Raw genomic sequence first — 20,368 nt, 5'->3', positions numbered from 1 at the left:
GAAGAGCCGGCCGGTGTGGCCGAGCGGTTCTAGGCGCTAAAGTCTGGAACCGCGCGATCGCTACGATCGCAGGTTCGAATCCTGCCTCGGGCATGGATGTGTGTGATGACCTTAGGTTAGTTAGGTTTAAGTAGTTCTAAGTTCTAGGGAACTGATGACCTAAGATGTTGAGTCCCATAGTGCTCAGAGCCATTTTTTGAACTGGTGAAGGTTTGTAAGTATTTATTAATGATATTGCCATCCTAGCAATGTTAAGTAGTGACGTACACCTTACAAATGGTGTTGTGATGCTTCTCAGTAAAAGTAGGTAATTTATGGTCCCAGCTCTCACTCATCACAAAGATCTGTTTCATTTTTTCACGGGTAGTGCATCACGAAGCAAATACCGTCCGTTCTGGCGGAATGTTACATGATACCACGTACTTATACGTTTGTGACTATTACAGCGCCACCCATCACAAAGCGAAAAGACTGATCCAACTGAAACATTCCTATTTCTTTAAGTACTACACGAATATGTAATCAAAAATGGGGATTCCTACTTTAAAAAACGCAGTTGATATCCGTTTGACCTACGGCAGCACCATCTAGCGGACCAACAATAGCGCCATCTGGTTTCCCCCTTCAAGCTAGACAAGTTTCGTTCTTTGTAGTTTTTTCGTTTGATGCTTATTTCGTTGGTTTAACGATGGCTGATAACTTGAAATGAATAGGGGCTTCACGTACTGATATGTACAGAGTGTTTGCCACCAGTGTGACTAAAATTACAGTCTGTTATCAGAGGTAACTTTCCCAACGCCCTCTACCCCCCCCTCTCTCTCTCTCTCTCTCTCTCTCTCTCTCTCTCTCTCTGTGTGTGTGTGTGTGTGTGTGTGTGTGTGTGTGTGTATGTATTTGTTATAAGTGGAGTTTGAAAACAGAGATAGTGAGATTGGAGCCGCTATAATCTACTCTTATCACACTTCAAGGTATCGAAACGTTAATAACATTGTTCTAGTATAAAATAGCCATACTTTTCAATCGTAGACGTGTTCCTACGCCCACCCTCGTCCGCCCAAGTTGGTGTAGTGCGGTGCCGACAGCACAGCTAACTGCAGGGCGAGACTACGAGAAGCAGAGGTAAGCGCCGGGCAGGATTCGTCAGCGCTGACCGCCTGCAGTTGCACGGCGCTCCGCCACGGGCGGTGGTTGCGGCTGTGTGCTGCGGGTAGCGGCTGCGGCGCCGCAGCAGGGGAGCCAATAACAATAACCGGGAGCGGGCCCAACCCACCCCACGCCGGCGGTAATTACGGCCGACCGCAGGCCCCAAAAGACATCGCCTTTAAGACGATCTGCGGCCGGGACAAAGGCGCGCGCCACATAAAGAGATTGCTAATTACACGCGGTCGCTGCGCCAGCCCGGGCAATTCGCCAATTAGCCGCGGTGCGGAAACCGCCGGGCCGCAACGAAACGCCGGCCATCACCTCTGCGGCCCCGATGTCGCGACACACCGTCTGCAGAGACGTCTCGTCTGTGCTCGGGAAAATAACTCAACACACCTGAGGTAAGGGGCGGTGGGTTCGATTCCCGTTTCCAATATACAGCGTGATTCAGCTGCCCCTATCTAGGGGTTTTATGCATCGTGCTGGATTTTCATATTCTCTCGCTCGCTGCACACACAAATTATTAATCTTACAGAAAAAAAATTAATAGGACCTTTTTGTAGGAAAGTTAATGTAGTTAAAGTTGTACTGGGATAGAGACTGCAATTTTCGAATTATTCGAGAAAAACATACGAAAGCCAGCGTCAAATGCGTTTCAAAATGGTTCAAACAGCACAATGGGATTTAACATCTGAGGTCATTAGTTCCCTAGACTTAGAACTACTAAAACCGAACTAACCTAAGGACATCACACACATCCATGCCCGAGACAGGATTCGAGCCTGTGACCGTAGCAGCAGCACGGTTCCGGACTGAAGCGCCTAGAACCGGTCGGTCACAGCGGCCGTGTTCAAACGCGTTTTTCTGGAATAACTTGCAAATCGTGGCCTCCAGCGAAAACGTATCCTTGAACAAAATTTAGCTACATTAATTTTCCTATAAAATGGCACTGCTCTTTTTCATGTAAAACTAACAGTTTGTGTATAGTGAATGAGAGGAAACGAAAGTCTCGCACGTAGTTTCTGAAGGCATTGCTGGTTGTATAACTCCCACAGGAAGGAGCAGCTGAGTCGTCCTATATAATTAAGGGATCTCAGAATTTAATATCCCCATTCGATAAAAGAGTGGGCGAGAGAGGAGGGAACATCATTAGTCTTGGCTTATGTTCTCACGTCACAATATGCAGTTACTAGGATTTATCCAGTTATCTCCGTGGTGGGTTGGTGAAGAAACGTGCTCTCTCAGCGTAGGGGTTGCAAATGCTGCAGATTACTCTGATTTGTACCTACCATCATTTTGCAATACTGTCTTTCGAACTGGATCTGCAGCGAAAACACAATATCGGAACGATAATAACATGGCTCACTGGCGGTTGCTATTGTATTTGTACTTGTTGTTGTGGTCTTTGTTTGACGCAGCTCTCCACAATACAGTAATCGTCATCTCTGCATAGCTACCGCAACCTGCTTGCCACCCTTTGACCTTTCTCTACAACTCTTACCCCACACGCTTCCCTCCAACCAAAATGATGCTGTTCTATCAATCGTTTCCTCAAATTATGCCTCAAATTTCGTTTATCACAATTCGATTCAGTACCTCATTCAGTATTCGATTTACCATCTAATCCTCTGCATTCTTCAACGGCACCTCATTTAAAAAGATTCTATTCCACTGCTCAAAAATGGCTCTGAGCACTATGGAACTTAACTTCTGAGGTCATCAGTCCCCTAGAACTTAGAACTACTTAAACCAAACGAACCTAAGGACATCAGACACATTCATGCCCGAGGTAGGATTGGAACCTGCAACCGTAGCGCTCGCGCGGTTCCAGACTGAAGCGCCTAGAACCGCTCGGACACAACGGCAGGCTAACTATTAGGCAAATGCGTACCTTAAGGGCTGTGCTGGCGTAGACTGTCGCCAGCACGCCGGTCGACAAAGAGGTTGCAAGAAGATCGATAACGAGCAGAATCAAGCGCCTATCAAGAGAGAGGCCAAAGACACACACGTGAGCAACGTACCGCCAACACCCAGTCGATCGCCGGTATTTAGATCGCCGCTGCGGGCCGGAGGGCCCAGTCAGTCGCAGTTTCAGGTACTGAGTCACAGTCGCAGTTACAGGCCGAGTCAAACTGACAGTCAGTATCCTAGTCGGCGTCAGCCAGTACCTAGCGACGAGAGCGTAGTGTTCATAGCGGGACTGGTACTTCACCAGCAATGAGGCTAAACCGCTAGAACCGGTCGGCCACCCTGGCTGGTTATTCCATTGTTGTCTGGGTTCATCGTCTATGTTTCACTTCCGCACAAGGCTAATCTCTACACCTTCATAAAAAAAACTTCATAAAACTTGAATTTATCATCTTCTTCTTCCTTACTTTTTCCCTAATCCAAGGAGCCGAATTTGTTAGACAGTTTTGGAAACTTTGTTGACAGTTAGTGATCAGATGTCCTTCCTGACGCCGCCATTCCCCTCGGACAGAAGTTGTATGCCCTATCTGTCCACATACATTGTAAATTCTTTCAACATCCTAATATTTAAGTTATGTTGGATATTAACAAACTCACTTTTCCAGAATTACTTTCTTGCTAGTCAGTCAGCGTTTTATATTCTTTCTTCTCTTTCCATGATCAGTTATTTTGCTGCTAAAGTAGCAAAACTGACTGCGACTTTAAGTGCATCATTTTCTAATCTAACTTTTTCATCTCCGCCTGATTTAATCCGACTGCATTCCTTTACTCTTGTTTTGCTTTTGTTGATATTCATCTTAGTCTATAACTTCTTTTCAAGACCCTATCAAACCCTTTTATCTGCCCGCCCTAGTCCTTTGATGTCTCTGAACTATATAAAAATACTCTTTGCATTTTTCACTGCAGCACAGTTGGCGGTTTTGCCGCGATTTCCAAACTCACAGTATGTCCATTTGACGGGCTTTACGATACACTGGATAAGGCTACACAGCTGACATTGTGTAGCACTGAAGAACACAACATAGGAGCATAGTTTAATCCAAGTAGCAACAGTCAAAGCGACAGATAACAATTATGCTGGAGATAAGGCAAGAGTTTCGGTCGGTCTGTACGTGATGAAGCATAATAAACTGCACGTAGTACCCACAAGTGCAGAGTGTGTTTCTGAAAACTCAGTATTTAATATCCTGTTTTGAAAAATGCAGTGTTGTATTTGCGATACGTGTCTCTGCGTGCTTTGTGCATAACACAAAAGCTGGTGGGAAATGAACCACGCCAAATACCAAGAAAATAAAAATGTAATTTGCTTTAGGTCGGGAAGTAGGCGCTCTTTCACATTTTAATATCAATTTACAACTAATGAAGGTTGTTTACTACTCTGGTAGTTGTGCATCTAATGTAATATGCTCTTGAGAGCACAGCATCTTTATGGTTCCAAAGGCGCCTTAGAGTTATTACGTAGGAAAACGAAGTAAGTGACTTTTTGGCGGAACGCTCCGCCCACTGCACTTGGACATCCAATTTAGGCAGTCACCAGTGGGTTCATATCTCCGCAGTGTTGTTGTCGTACGAGTATTCATTATCGAAAGTTTATTGCCCCGACTACCTGCAGCAACATTAGCAACCTCGGTTACAGAGGCGGGTTATTGAATTATTAAATGGCCCTGACTGCTGCAGGCCGGGACCCCGCGGGATCACGTGACCTTCTGTGTGTGACGTACGCGCTGGGATCGTCCCTCCAGCACGTGCTGCCCGCTGTGACGTCACTGGCAGTAGCTGTCAATGCTAGCTGTTGCTATATTCATGAGCGGTTAGTTGCGTCCTCTACTGAGCATTGACAGCTTCCAGGGTAATAGTCAAAGTCTTCTTACTGTTTTTAATCGCAACGGTCAGAGAAGTTAGTAAAATCAGTAATAACTATACCGTTGTTCTAACAGACATGTTTATCAGTCGAGTGAATGTAGAAGTTGAAGACCACGTGCAGTGTTGAAGAATTTCGTAGGAAATTTAGAAAAAAGTGGTTATAACTGGAGGACAGCGTGATAACACAATCTAAACGCACTTCGTCCACAGAAATTTCTGTTTTGACTTAAGAGCAAAACTATTTTGACTATTAGAAATTAGAATTATCGATCTCAGGGAAAGCGTAAGATGCACTAAATTTATTTTTCTAAGTTTCGTGCTTTAAATCCCTCCGATGTGGAAAATACTATGCGTCTTTTAACACTGATCGAACTGCAAACAAAACACCTTTTTCGTGTTTTTGCTACAGCCACGAAAGTACTGTGTTGCTGTCGCTTCAATTGAGCGAAGAGTATTAGAGTATCATGGAATTAGGCCATAAATACAGCATTATTCTCGAAAAGCGAAAGGCTGGAAGTACGTTTTGACGTTCCAGTTCGAGTACCACGGCATCAACTGTATCCTATGCTCTTACGCAGGACACTGTAGGTCTGGAATGTAACCGTTACACAATATCGTACTCTTCCATTTGCAGAAGAATTCTAGTTACGGAACATCTACAAAACGTCACCAGAAACTGTGGGTTTCCAAGGCCCGCACAAATTTCGAAAATCGAGATTAACAGCGGGAAGAGTTAACTGCAGGAAGAAGATTTTTGGAAGAAGGTGGCCTTAGATGGAGGTTCATTATTGGTATTCATGTGAGGTACACTGAATAACGAACGTTCTCTTTCTTTTCCAATTATCACATAGGCTACATAAGTAGTGGAGGATAGCTCGATCCAAAAGCAATATGTTCGAACCCAAGTCAACGTTAAATTCCATCGCAGTGTTTCATGGAAGACTCTCCCAACTACAACTACAATGCCTAACTCTAACGACATCCTGTTTGGGACGATTCACGGGGACAGGAGCTATAAGAACACTTGTGGAGTGTTATACGTGGGACTTTACCAGAGTTCACTGTCTCAATGGATACCAACGCAAACAGAACACTGCACTCTAAGCATACCAACCACAGTGTTCCTCTCTACCACTAGTAACGTAGTAGTAGTAGTTGTTGTTGTAGTTTTGTTGTTGTTGTTGTTGTTGTTGTTGCCGTCATCGGTTCGAAGATTGGTTTGATGAAATTATCTGCGTCCGTATATCTACTTATATTAGAATAAATAGTGCATTTTGATAAATGTTAAAGAACAACCATTATCTACATAACCATTTGTTTACTATCAATTTTGACTAGCCGACTTTCATCAAAAACATACACATATTTACTTCAGCCTGCATGGTACCGTACTTCCTGTGACGTCAAACAACAAAACAAAACACCGTCTTGTTATACTGAAACTGTCTTAACAGTAAAATGAATACAGTTAAATAGTATTTGCAAACTGCCTACACTCAGGATCCACGCTCCTGTGTGGAGATCGCTCCTGCACGTATAGGAGTGCTACTTCACTTTTTTTTTTTTTTTTTTTTACACCACAATAAGTACGATACTATATACGACTATGTAAACAGTTATATGGTATGAAACTTCCTGGCAGATTAAAACTGTGTGCCCGACCGAGACTCGAACTCGGGACCTTTGCCTTTCGCGGGCAAGTGCTCTACCAACTGAGCTACCGAAGCACGACTCACGCCCGGTACTCACAGCTTCACTTCTGCCAGTATCCGTCTCCTACCTTCCTACCGGGCGTGAGTCGTGCTTCGGTAGCTCAGTTGGTAGAGCACTTGCCCGCGAAAGGCAAAGGTCCCGAGTTCGAGTCTCGGTCGGGCACACAGTTTTAATCTGCCAGGAAGTTTCATATCAGCGCACACTCCGCTGCAGAGTGAAAATCTCATTCCAGTTATATGGTATCTAATTATAATCGGTCGATCGAAACTAATTGTGAGCAAAGGTTTATTTTATCAGGTCCTCTCGGTGGTTCGTAACCATGGCTTTCTTCAAATATTTACGACCTGTGAGCAACTCCTGCACCTAATACCAATTCCAAGTATAGTCTTCCAGTGCAGTTTTTACCCTTCACAAGTCCTTCAATTACCACATTAACCATTATTTCATGCGTCAAAACGTAACCTAAGCCTATACCGTTTTTAAGTAAATTTATATCATGAGTCTCTCTTCTACCTAATTCGACATCTCCATTAATTACCCGGTATACCAATTTAAATTTCAACATTCCTGACAATCATCACGTTTAAAAAGCTTCTGTTCTCTTTTCCTCTGCACTTCTTTATGGTCCACATTTCACTTTTAAACAAATACTTTCGAAAATACTTCGTAACGCTTAAATTTATTTCCGATGACAACATATTTCTCCTTCCGAGGATTTTATACCCTGTTTATTTCTGCGGCTTGCTGTCTCTGACGGAGTTACAATGTATCGGGCAAGTTGTAAGTCCTCATTTCTTGCGCCTGGAATTCAGTTCCATTCAACATTTCTCCTTCCTTTGTTTCCCTCTTGCTCGATGAATAAATAGAATAACACGGGAAATATGTCTATTATTAGAACTGCAGCCCAGATACTGAATAACACCACCACTTGGTCGTTAACCCTCAATCATCACATACGGGAGGGCCAGTGCATGGCTGGAAAAATATCTTTCCTGCAAAGTTCAAGAGCGACCATTTGTGGTCTCGTGAAAATCAATGCTGTGCAACTGTGATTCTTTCTCTGGAACCTGTCAAGTGTCACATGCTTTTTAAGACACGCTATTTCTTCAAAAGTATGTCAATACCTACTGTACCAGTGCTCATTAAAATACGAGGGTTGGAACTTTAATAGTGGCAACTATTTATTTACAGCTCGTACAACATAATTACGTGTCTCAAAGTTTGCCTGACTTTCAAAGTAGTCACCAGCATTGTGTATAACCTATTGCCAGCGATGTGGAAGTCGTAGGATACTCTTAGAAGCGCCAGTTGTGTTGACAGAGCGGCGCGGTCTATTGTCCGACGAATTTGTATTAGTTCTGAAGCGAATGCAGTGAAGTGTTTCCTTCAGTTTATAAATCGAGTTGAACTCGCGAGGGTTTAAGTCAGGAGAGTGCAGTAGGTGGTATAGCACTTAGCAGCCCCGTCAGTCAAACAAATCAGTAACAGCTTGCACTGTACGTGCTTGAGCATTGTCCTGCAAAATGATGGTCAGGTCCTCCACAAAGTGTCATCACTCCTGTCTCTAAGCTGGTCGTAGGTTGTGTTCCAAAAATTAACAGCCCACAACTGCAGAATTTAGGCTACCGAAAATCCTAGAGCTGTCGTGGGAACTCCATTGCACGACGAGAAAGTCACGGCATGGGTTGGATTTACCACATCTACCGTTATCGGGCCCTTTTTTTTTTCGAGGAAATGCGTGATTCTGGTTTTGTAACTGCTACTGTGACGAATGAGAGATACGCCGATATGTTACAGAATCGCGTCATCCCCAGCCCGGCTGATAAACACCTGCTGGAACGTACGATGTTTATGCAGGATGGCGCTCCACCTCATATTGCTACACGCGTGAAAGATCTCTTGCGCGCGCTGTTTGGCGATGATCGTGTGCTCAGCCGCCACTTTCGTCATGTTTGACCTCCCAGGACCCCAGACCTCAGTCCGTGCGATTATTGGCTTTGAGGATACCTGAAGTCGCAAGTGTATCGTCATCGACCGACATCTCTAGGGATGCTGAAAGACAACATCCGACGCCAATGCCTTTCCATAACTCCGGACATGCTTTACAGTGCTGTTCACAACATTATTCCTCGACTACAGCTATTGTCGAGGAATGATGGTGGACATATTGAGCATTTCCTGTAAAGATCATCATCTTTGCCTTGTCTTGCTTTGTTATGCTAATTATTGCTATTCTGATCACATGTAGCGCCATCTGTCGGACATTTCTTGAACTTTTGTAATTTTTTGGTTCTAATAAAACCCCACGTCATTCCAAGCATCTGTGTCAATTTGTACCTCTCTATCTACATTATTCCGTGATTTATTCAGTTTTCAAATTTATACTGACCTTTTGATCACTCGGTACTTTTGATCAGGTAGCGTATGGCGCACTATGAAGCGTTCTGTGGAAATGCAGATCCCACTCTGGACAACGACGGACACGAGACTTGGTTTATCCAGTCGGACAGCTGTTTTGTTAGACAAAATCTGAGAGACGCGAAACCGGCCATTATCACTCGGACAGTGCGCACCCTTTTCCCCGGGCAGGTGGAGGAGAAACAGAAGAAACGGCGGCGGGCGCAGTCGCGGCGGCCCCCGGAGGGCCGGAAGAGCGCCGGCCGTCCATCATGCGCCCTCGGGCAGAATTACGCGGCTAATCCGGCCGGCGAGGCGCGCGCCGCCTAATTGATATATCGCACTCCGGGGACGGACTTTCGCGCGCCGCCCCGGCTCCGGCGCATCCATATCAATATCCGGAGCCGGCCACCGGCCGCCGGACGCTGGCCGCCGTCCACCAGGTGCTCGCAAAGAGGGGCGCCGCCACCTGCAGTCCTGGCCACGCCTGCAGTATGTCACACGCTGTACGCCTACCGTGTGTTCAACAGTGATGGAAAAAAAGTCGTAACACCAAAAAATAACGTATATTAATGCAATTTCGGGAATACATTCGTCTACGTAACATACAGCATTGCCCACTAAATCTGCTACTCCAAGAAGAAATGCAGATGGTAAACGGGCTTTCATTGGACAAATATATTATACTAGAACTGACATGTGATTACATTTTCACGCAGTTTGGGAGCATACGTCCTGAGAAATCAGTACTCAGAACAACCACCTCCGACCGTAATAACGGCCTTGTTACGCCTGGGCATTGAGTCAAACAGAGCTTGGATGGCGTGTACAGGTACAGCTGCCCATGCAGCTACAACACGATACCGCAGTTCATCAAGAGAGTGACTGGCGTATTGTAACGAGCCAGTTGCTCGGCCACCATTGACCAGACGTTTTCAATTGGTGAGAGATCTGGAGAATGTGGTGGCCAGGACAGCAGTCGAACATTTTCTGTATCCAGAAAGGCCCGTACAGAACCTGCAACATGCGGTCGTGCATTATCCCGCTGAAATGTAGGGTTTCGCGGTGATTGAATGAACGGTAGAGCCACAGGTCGTAACACATCTGAAATGTAACGTCCACTGTTCGAAGTGCCGTCAATGCGAACAAGAAGTGACCGAGACGTGTAACCAATGGCACCCCATACCACCACGCCGGGTGATACGCCAGTATGGCGATGACGAATACACGCTTTCAACTTGAGTTCACTGCGATGTCTCCAAACACGGATGCCGCCATCATCCTGCTGTGAACAAAACCTGGATTCATCCGAAAAAATTACGTTTTGCCATTAGTCCACCCAGGTTCGTCGTTGAGTCCACTATCGCAGGCGCTCCTGTCTGTGATGCAGCGTCAAGGGTAACCGCAGCCACGGTCTCCGGGCTGATAGACCGTGCTGCTGCAAACGACGTCGAACTGTTCGTGCAGATCGTTGCTGTCTCGCAAACTCAGGGATCGAGACGTGGCTGCACGATCCGTTACAGCCATGCGATTGAGATGCTTGTCATCTCGACTGCTAGTGATACGAGACCGTTGGGATCCAGCACGGCGTTCCGAATTACCCTCCTGAACCCACCGATTCCATATTCTGCTAACAGTCATTGGATCTTGACCAACGCGGGCAGCAATGTCGCGATACGATAAACCGCAATCGCGATAGGCTACAATCCGACTTACACGAGGCATCACAATTGCTTTTCACGAGGCAACGCCGGTCAACTGCTGTTTGTGTATGAGAAATCGGTTGGAAACTTTCCTCAAGTCAGCACGTTGTAGGTGTCGCCACCGGCGCCAACGTTGTGTGAATGGTCTGAAAAGCTAATCATTTGCATATGACAGCATCTTATTCCTGTCGGTTAAATTTCGCGTCTGTATCACGGCATTTTCGTAGTGTAGAAATTTTAATGGCCAGTAGTGTATAATAACACGGCTAAGACAAGGAAATGAAGCGTTACCAATATTGTTCGACTCTGCTATCTAAAACTGGTGACCTTCGCTCAAGACTCCTGACAGGTGTCGATAAAATAACGGATGTCGCATTTGCCGACGACGTGGCCTTGTTGTTCCTATCAAATGATGAACAGATGTGGATAAGCGACAACGTGCAGTCAACACTGATCTGGTGAATCAATCGAAGAACGGATATCTGGTGATGAGGAGAATTCTTGCCTACTCATGAGACTCACTCCAACCACTGATAGACGGAATGCGATCCTCGAAAAGGATTCATGATTTAAAATACCCAGAAGTGATCTTTACAACAGACGCATCGTGTGAGGCCGGGATCAAGTCTCAGTCAGCTTTTAAAATCTTGCAGTCTGTCAACGAAATTCAAATTGCAGCTGTACGAAACACTTGTCCAAGCCGTGGGACTGTATGCTTACGAAACTTGGAGTGTCCAGAACAAGTACTTAAATAATAAATTTCGGTTATGAGCGAAAGTCTTAAGGTATATTTATGGTCCGGTACAAGGTGAGGAACTGGAGAACGGAGAATCCGTAACAGCTGTGAATTGGATGATAGATATCTACAACAGGCCACACACTGATGAGAACCAAACTGCTTGTATGCATAGCTCTCATCGTTCGGGTTGACAATAACCCATTGTCTTTGAAATCTATGGCTTTTACTCCCCGCAGAAGAGGACCATTGGGTAAACCAGAGAAAACGTCGAGAGACGGAATCCTCGAAGACTTGCTGCACAACTGTCTAGGGGATGATTGACGCCATAAGGCAGGAAGAAGAATCCAGTGGAAACAGAGTCTTGCAGCCGCTTGTTCTCTGAGCCTGAGCGCGTAAAGTAACTAATAAACTTCTGTGCTTTGGCGAAATACCAGTGTCTCTGAATAAGAGCACGTGGAAAGAGGAAGCACTCTTGATGCATTGAACGGCAACGAGTATGCGCCCATATTAACGATACCACACTGAGAGGCGCGCACTATTGGCGAAGACCGGAGAAGGAGGAGAAGAAGGTAACTAGCATACTAGAGCTATTAGAACACGGGAGTGTTTGCCGTGAATTGTTCGATGAACAGATAATTATACAGAGAACAGTTAGTTTTCCAGTAAAGTCGTGGTAATCATCTGGAGTTTAATGAGCTCCAAATTAAATAACTGTAAGCGCTAGTATTTAAACTGGTGATATGTTCCCTAAACAGGCACTGCTGTTGCAAAAACTCAATGAATAGTCAAATTAATAACCTTTAAATTTAATGTACCTACGAACACTAAAAGAACATATGGTGCTGCCGTTCTGGGTGTGATTTTCTTAAGCGAATGAAAGTAGACAATGATTAACAATAACATTTGGGGGACTAACATACGTTTTGAACTAAAAGAAAAAGAAATATTTAAAACAACGTAAGTATAACAAATGGAATATAGTTTTGTGTATCTTTATACGGTGACAAAATTCGCATGTGTCAGTACCTGTTAAGGTTGTACTGATGTCTTCTAAGCGTCCTTATAAACGTGCTATACCTTGGCACAATTACACTTGGCGAAAGCACCGCACTTAGTAACTGACACGTTATAACCGTCAAAGGTACGAATGCTATGTGATAGACAAAGAGATCAACTTGAAACGCAAACAAAGTATCAATTTTGTGTGTGTTTCAACATATGTGTACAACTTGATATAAAGTATCAACTTTTTATGTGTTTCAACTTCGTGTCTATGACGTAACTTAGTATTTGTGCTTTTGACAGATTAACATGTCATTTATTAAGTGTGAGGCTTTCAGCAAGTGTACATTACTGGCCGGCCGATGTGGCCGTGCGCTTCTAAGCGCTTCAGTCTGGAACCGCGTGACCGCTACGGTCGCAGGTTCGAATCCTGCCGCGGGCATGGATGTGTCTGATGTCCTTAGTTAGGTTTAAGTAGTTCTAAGTTCTAGGGCACTGATGACCACAGATGTTAAGTCCCATAGTACTCAGAGCCATTTGAACCATTTGTACATTACTGTTACTGTGCCAAGGTACGGCACGTTTATACAGATTATGTGCAGAACTATGCCAAATCCGACCTTAACCATGCCGACCCTGCGACACTGTAGGACAAAGGCACAAGAAAAGAAGAAGAAGAAAATATTTCATAAAGAAGTATTTTTTATCCCTTGATGTGCATTATTTTTGTGTTGTGAAGGTAGTTGTAATAACTGAAACCAGTAGAGAATACACACAGAATGTACAGTTGATGACACAAGTATGCCTTTTTCCAAAATATATAACAGCTGCAGACTGTCACCTACGAAAAGTTTCAAAAATTGGCGGAAGGAATGTGAGAAGGTCAAGGACGAGATGGGCACCGTAACAGGCAAAGGCTATATAGCTGAAATACAGAAGAAGATGAAATTAACTGAGCACACGGAATGTAAGTGCTGTTCTGAGATATCTACCATTTCTGCGACCCACGACTTACAACTCTTCACAACCCCTAATCCACAATCCATACCATAACCCATCCCCCATAACCCTCAACCTACACCCTGCAACATATAAGCCTAACCCACAGCCTACAACCCATATCCCATACGTATAGAAACGGTGGGACCCGCATGAAAAAAAATGGACACAATGGGAATCGTATGATGTTGTTGACGAAGTACGCAAGATTAGAGGCGTAATATATATGACGGCAGGGTAGAGGAGGGCACGGCAAAAATCGCGCTGACGCCAGCGCCACGGCGCGGCGGTGTCAGAAGACTGCGACAAGTGGGCGCCCGCGGCTGCGGCACAACTCGCGAGCGCCGCCACCTCCGCAAATTAATTAAAAGCGCGACCGCGGCGCGGCGCTGCTGCTGCTGCTTGTTACACTTTGCACGCCCCGGGCGGGGAGCCGGCCTCCTCGCAATACACCGCGTGCAAACAAACGCCCTCCTTTGTCCTCGAAATTTTAATCTGATGGACAATGCAAAGGGAGATAAATGAAACCCTTTGTTTTTTGCTGGTGTAAATGAATATCATATTTCTGCTTCCGCTCGGCTTTCCAGATGCGGCGATTCGTTCTCTTTAGTTTTTTATGCAAGCATCACCCTTTGAGAGGTACGTGTAGGCAAAGCCACGCACGTGTCGCTACAAGTGTCCTGCCAGCACTCGCCGCACTCATCTGTTATTGTTTTTTCTGGCCACCTGATAAAGCGGTACTAACTGGGAAAAAACTTTTATACCGCCATTACGAGCAAGCTTTCCTTTCTCACCGGCTGCAATGATTTACGAATGGGAAGTAGTACTTTGCTGCCAACACTGTCAAGCAACTCTTAACATTTGGACTCAACACTGTAACCGGGGAACTTACGAAGGTAAGGTTTAACATTCCGTCGAAGACCTGGTTATTAAGCGCGGAACACCAGCGTGTATAGGACAGAGATGACAAAGGAAATCGGTCGCGTGCTACTCAAAGTAACCAAAATCGCATTCCGATGAGCCGGTTTGGTGTTTAATGTACTATGTTTCTGGTATACGTTATCTGTCGACAGTGTGCAATCGAGCTAGCAAGTGTAATTGGAATAGTATTTCCAATTCTCGTTTATACATTATGAAACAATGATAATGTGCTGTCCACCACAGCTTGACAAGTGAAGTACCAAACGAAGAGGTGTCAGACAGAACGAAATCCAAGGAAAATTGCTAACGAGAAGAAGTGGCTTCTGTTACGGCATAGCCGGCCGCAGTGGCCAAGTGGTTCTAGGCGCTACAGCCTGGAGCTGCGCAACCGCTACGGTCGCAGGTTCGAATCCTGCCTCGGGCATGGATGTGAGTGATGTCCTTAGGTCAGTTAGGTTTAAGTAGTTCTAAATTCTAGGGAAGTGATGACCTCAGAAGTTAAGTCCCATAGTGCTCAGAGCCATTTGTTACGGCATATTGGATTAGTAAATAACATCTGCCGGACGCAGCAGAGGATCACGTGTGGATTCTGAAACTGAGTTTACTGTCTGTGTATTCTGGAACAATAAGAAACAGATCATTCAAGCACACACGATGACAGAGACATATAAAATGTGTGTGTATTCGGAAAACAGAGTTTTGGTGGTTGAATGGCTTCGTAGCCCAAAGCAATTTAAAAATGTGCAGCATAGTTTATTTTGAAACTTCCTGGCAGATTAAAACTGTGTGCCCGACCGAGACTCGAACTCGGGACCTTTGCCTTTCGCGGGCAATTGCTCTACCAACTGAGCTACCGAAGCACGACTCACGTCCGGTACTCACAGCTTTACTTCTGCCAGTATCCGTCTCCTACCTTCCAAACTTTACAGAAGCTCTTCTGCGAACCTTGCAGAACTAGCACTCCTGAAAGAAAGGATACTGCGGAGACATGGCTTAGCCACAGCCTGGGGGATGTTTCCAGAATGAGATTTTCACTCTGCAGCCGCAGTATCCTTTCTTTCAGGAGTGCTAGTTCTGCAAGGTTCGCAGAAGAGCTTCTGTAAAGTTTGGAAGGTAGGAGACGGATACTGGCAGAAGTAAAGCTGTGAGTACCGGATGTGAGTCGTGCTTCGGTAGCTCAGTTGGTAGAGCAATTGCCCGCGAAAGGCAAAGGTCCCGAGTTCGAGTCTCGGTCGGGCACACAGTTTTAATCTGCCAGGAAGTTTCATATCAGCGCACACTCCGCTGCAGAGTGAAAATCTCATTCTGGAAACATCCCCCAGGCTGTGGCTAAGCCATGTCTCCGCAGTATCCTTTCTTTCAGGAGTGCTAGTTCTGCAAGGTTCGCAGAAGAGCTTCTGTAAAGTTTGGAAGGTAGGAGACGGATACTGGCAGAAGTAAAGCTGTGAGTACCGGACGTGAGTCGTGCTTCGGTAGCTCAGTTGGTAGAGCAATTGCCCGCGAAAGGCAAAGGTCCCGAGTTCGAGTCTCGGTCGGGCACACAGTTTTAATCTGCCAGGAAGTTTCATATCAGCGCACACTCCGCTGCAGAGTGAAAATCTCATTCTGGATAGTTTATTTTGCCTCGCACTCTAGCAGACAAACAGTTGTACGTAATAAGCATATTTTCCTTCGATATAAGGTGCGACGATGAACTACTTAACTGACGAAAAATCAATTGTAAATAAATTGAAAAATGGGGGATATGTTATTATACGAGCTTTTACCATTCTGGCTTTATACCGAAGTAGGTGGAATATATCTAATCTCTGACAGTCAAGTTCCAAAGGTTTAAAAAATCGCAAGGTATTTTTGAAGATAGTTGATAGCCTCACAATAACACTACATAATACAATAACTTGAATCTTTCACTTTCCTTGTAGGCAAAAGCACTCAAAGTTAAGAGTACCTCTTTTGGAGTATATGCTAACGCAGCGCGAGTTCAGTTCGAGAAAATAAGCAACTGAAATGAGCCTAGGCGATACAAGATACTGCTTTCCCAGCCGGCAGGCTTCTTTTTTTTTTTTTTTTTTTTACGTATAAGAAGTCTCTTCCCACAGGCAGCTGGCTCTGCGATCGGTGTAATATTCTTCAGGCTTCCGTCCAATCACTTCAGAATTGGACAACTCTGTTTCAATATCTTAGAGGATCAAACTGTAGAAAATGAGAGAAAGGAGAGGGAGGGAAATATTGGGGGGGAAATAACCCAACACGATCGAAAGTCGGCGCATGGATATGGGGAGAATATCAAGAAAGTTGCCCCGCTGGGAGCCATTATTGACTGGCGTGATGGTTGGTCGTGTCCCCCCTCCCCCTCCCCCCCCCCCCCCAACCCGCTCTTCCTGCACAGTACGCCTGTACCCACAAGTCACACCACCAACGGAGACAAGAACCCACGAGAAACGGTCACTTTGCTGCTTGCGGCTTTAAATACCACATGCAGCATTTAAGATAGGATGGAAACATGTTATTGGCAGTAATGTCAGTAATGTTCTGCGGAACTTACGTGGCAGGATGCATCACATTATACAAAACGGGTCTTACTACCAATTGCATACACTGCCGTAGTGTGTACTTGTTGTAGACGATGCATGCGACGCTTTCAGCCACGTGAAAAATAGTGTTTTTCAATTTGGCTGTGAAGCCTCTATAAAGAGTATTTGGCGAAATATTTCAGATACGAAATTTTTTTAAATAATCGTGGAAGTGTAATGAATAAATTTGTTTACCTCTTCTTGATACTATTTCCTAGAACACAAATACTAGGGACAGCATTTATTTTTACACAGAAAGCAATGTGGAATAAAATGTTCTCGGGTTTCCAATTGCTTAAAACTACAGCAGTTTTCGGCCAAGGAGTGCTTGGCCGAAACCTCGTGTAGTTTTAAGCTACTGACGCGGTTGGAAACCCGAGAACATTTTATTCAATGTTATCGCCGCGACTCTGCTTTCATACAGAAACCAATGTGTTTAATCAATTATGTTTGTTACCAGTAACTCATCCACATCAAATATTGCGTATTCTCAAATTCCTTTTTTTTCCTCAACAGACTATCAGGCATACCGCCTTAGGTACAGACACACACACACACACACACACACACACACACACACACACACACACACACACACACACACACACACACGAACACACAGTAATTCTTTTGTGGTCGCAGGGCATGGATGTGTGTGATGTCCTTAGGTTAGTTAGGTTTAAGTAGTTCTAAGTTCTAGGGGACTGATGACCTCAGAAGTTAAGTCCCATAGTGCTCAGAGTCATTTGAACCATTTTTTAACCCTTCTGTGGAAAAATTATTATACATTTCAATTTCGGGGCACACAAGCGACATCGTCAACGGTTTTGATGATCGCCTGAGAATAGGTTTGATGGCATGCGTATCTTGAAGACATGTAATGTGAGGCGGCGGTACCGATGAAATTTCATGCTTGTCCAGTTTCTTCGAATGTAGTACAGGGTGAGCACAAAGTCTTGCCCTGATTATAACAATTTATTACAGAATAATCGTTTGACATAATAATTTACATTTCATGCCACTACATAGGTTAGTGTTACTAGTTTAAGACCACTTACGCTAGTAAACCTCAACGTGTGCTCCCTTGGTAGCTCTGAGAACGTCGAGGCGATATTCCAGTTCCCACCAGATGTTTCGTAACATGCGTCCTGTCACAATACCCACAGCGCTTGTATCCTAGCCTTCAGTTCATCGACGTCAGCAAATGGTGTGACGAAGACTCTGTCCATGTCATAGCTCCAGAAAAGAAAGTCAGGGGAGTAATGTCCGGATCGGTGGACTGGAAGGAACGGTGCAACACCCTGGCCACCGCGCTCTCCAGACATTACGCCCCTTGACTATGACAGAACACATGTTACGAAACACCTGTCGGGAACTGGAATACCGCCTCGACATTCTCCGAACTACCAAGAGAGCACACGTTGAGGTTTACTAACGTAAATGGTCTTAACAAAGATTAGTAACACTAACCTATGTAACGGAATCAAACGTAATTTATTATGTCAAACGGTTATTCTGTCATAAATTGTTATAATCCGGGCATGACTTTGGGCTAACCATGTATTTCAAGGCGTTTAAAAAGAGCGTTGAATGTTTTTGGTTTATGTACCTGTGTATAATAACAAATAATAATTTTTTTGTTCTGCTTAACTGCTGGCGTAGTGTCTTTCTTCTTAAGCTATAGACATGGCTTCAATACAGCCTTCCAACAATTTTGTTTAGGTATTTGCATAACGGTTATTCGTCTCTGACGCGACAGCATAAATACCGAGGAGGGCGAAAGCCTACAGCTGACAGTGTTAAATGGAGCTACACTTTCTCATTATGGATGAATCAATAATGTACACGTCTACAGATTATTAACTCCGACATTGACTACTTCTCGGCCTATAACTTTTCTTTCGATAAAGACGCAAAGGCGAATTCCCGTGCATAATTAAATAATTCTGAAGGCACGTAACAGTACCGGTGTGAAATGATATTCCTACTTACGGACTCCCAAGTAACAGCTACAAAGTACGTGTCATTTTAGTAAAAATGTTTGCTAGTTTACCGTACCGTGATAGCTGCGCGATGTGCAGCCTGGCGTCTGGATGGTGAAAGTGATGTTATGAGGGAACATTCTTTTTACGAAAAAAAAACAAAATATGGTAATAGAACGTAGAAACAAATAATAATAATAGTTTATTAGTAACAAAAGAGTAATTCGTGGTAGACGTTCTGGACAAACTTCGTACTTGAGTCTCTACACTCCTGAGAATTGAAAGAATAGAAAACGGGTCCTCCAAACATTTCAAAACATTTCTCAACAGAAGATATACCTGCAATCACATCAAAAGATATCCAGGAGGACACCCCTTTCGATTTTATCTTTTGTATCTTGCTTTCTTTATAAGTGTCAAGCAACATAAAAAATCGTTTCGTCGTTAAATAGATCTGACTTTTTCACTATTTAAGCAATTTTCATTAAAAATTTTATCCACTTACGTTCTTATACAGAGTCACTGAAAAAAAGAACGGATTTCAGTTGTTTACTACAGAGAAACTACGAAGATAGAAAAACACTGCGCACGTCACTGGATAGAGGGAAGTTTAGAGTATTATGTTCGCAGAGACACTACAGCAGACACCCAACATGAACACCATGTGTTGCTCGACAAATACTGAAATGGTAATCCATTTCATCCCACACACGAACGAACAGGTCCCTGTTTACTGAACATACAGCTTCAACAATGCGAATTCTTAGCTCTTGAAGAGTAGCGGCCACAGGTGGAGCATACACTCAATCTTTTGCGGACAATACAGAAAAAAGTCGCAAGGTGTGATGTCTGCTGACCTGGGAGGCCAAAAGCAGCGATCAAGATCTTGTTGTCCACCTCTTGCAGTCCAACGCTGTGATATGGTGTTACTAAGATAACGCCGCATCTGAAGATGAAATTGAGGCGGGGCGTCATCATGCATAAAAACGAAGTCTTTGCAACGATTGTGAAATTGAGGAGACAACCAATTTTGCAGCATATCCATGTATGACATTCCTGTCATTGTTTCCTCCACAAAAAAGAAAGTTTCATTAAGTTTTGTGAACAGAAACGGCACAAAACGCATTGAGTTTCGGTGAGTCTCTTTCATGTTCGACGGACGACGCGAGGATTTTGTGGCCCTCAAATTCGTACATTATGGCGGTTTACTTTACTCGATGGATGAAACGTCGATTCGTCCGAAAAGCTGAGTCGTTCGGAGAAAGTATCCTCTGCCGTATCCCCGAGAACTGAAATGCAAAATTCGTACCTTTTGTCAAGGTCTCTGGGACGCAGTTGCTGAAGTAACTGTGACCTGCAAGGCTT

The 20,368-nt window shown here is 44.4% G+C and overlaps 1 protein-coding gene and 3 non-coding genes across 5 annotated transcripts in view; 2 read left to right on the top strand and 2 right to left on the bottom strand.

The window, feature by feature from the left end:
- Positions 1-20,368, bottom strand: part of LOC126355778 (tyrosine-protein phosphatase Lar) — a 1,814,905-nt gene that overhangs the window by 588,065 nt on the left and 1,206,472 nt on the right. The window lies entirely within an intron of this gene.
- On the bottom strand, positions 15,235-15,309 carry Trnas-cga (transfer RNA serine (anticodon CGA)). Its single transcript has one exon. It is a non-coding gene; the product is annotated as a tRNA-Ser (tRNA).
- On the top strand, positions 15,614-15,688 carry Trnas-cga (transfer RNA serine (anticodon CGA)). The gene has a single exon. It is a non-coding gene; the product is annotated as a tRNA-Ser (tRNA).
- Trnas-cga (transfer RNA serine (anticodon CGA)) lies at positions 15,914-15,988 on the top strand. The gene has a single exon. It is a non-coding gene; the product is annotated as a tRNA-Ser (tRNA).

The sequence above is a fragment of the Schistocerca gregaria genome, chromosome 3 (genome assembly GCF_023897955.1).
Source record: "Schistocerca gregaria isolate iqSchGreg1 chromosome 3, iqSchGreg1.2, whole genome shotgun sequence".
Classification (NCBI taxonomy): Eukaryota; Metazoa; Arthropoda; class Insecta; order Orthoptera; family Acrididae; genus Schistocerca; species Schistocerca gregaria.
The sequence above is the reverse complement of the archived record's forward strand: the minus strand, read 5'-3'. Positions and strand labels throughout refer to the sequence as shown.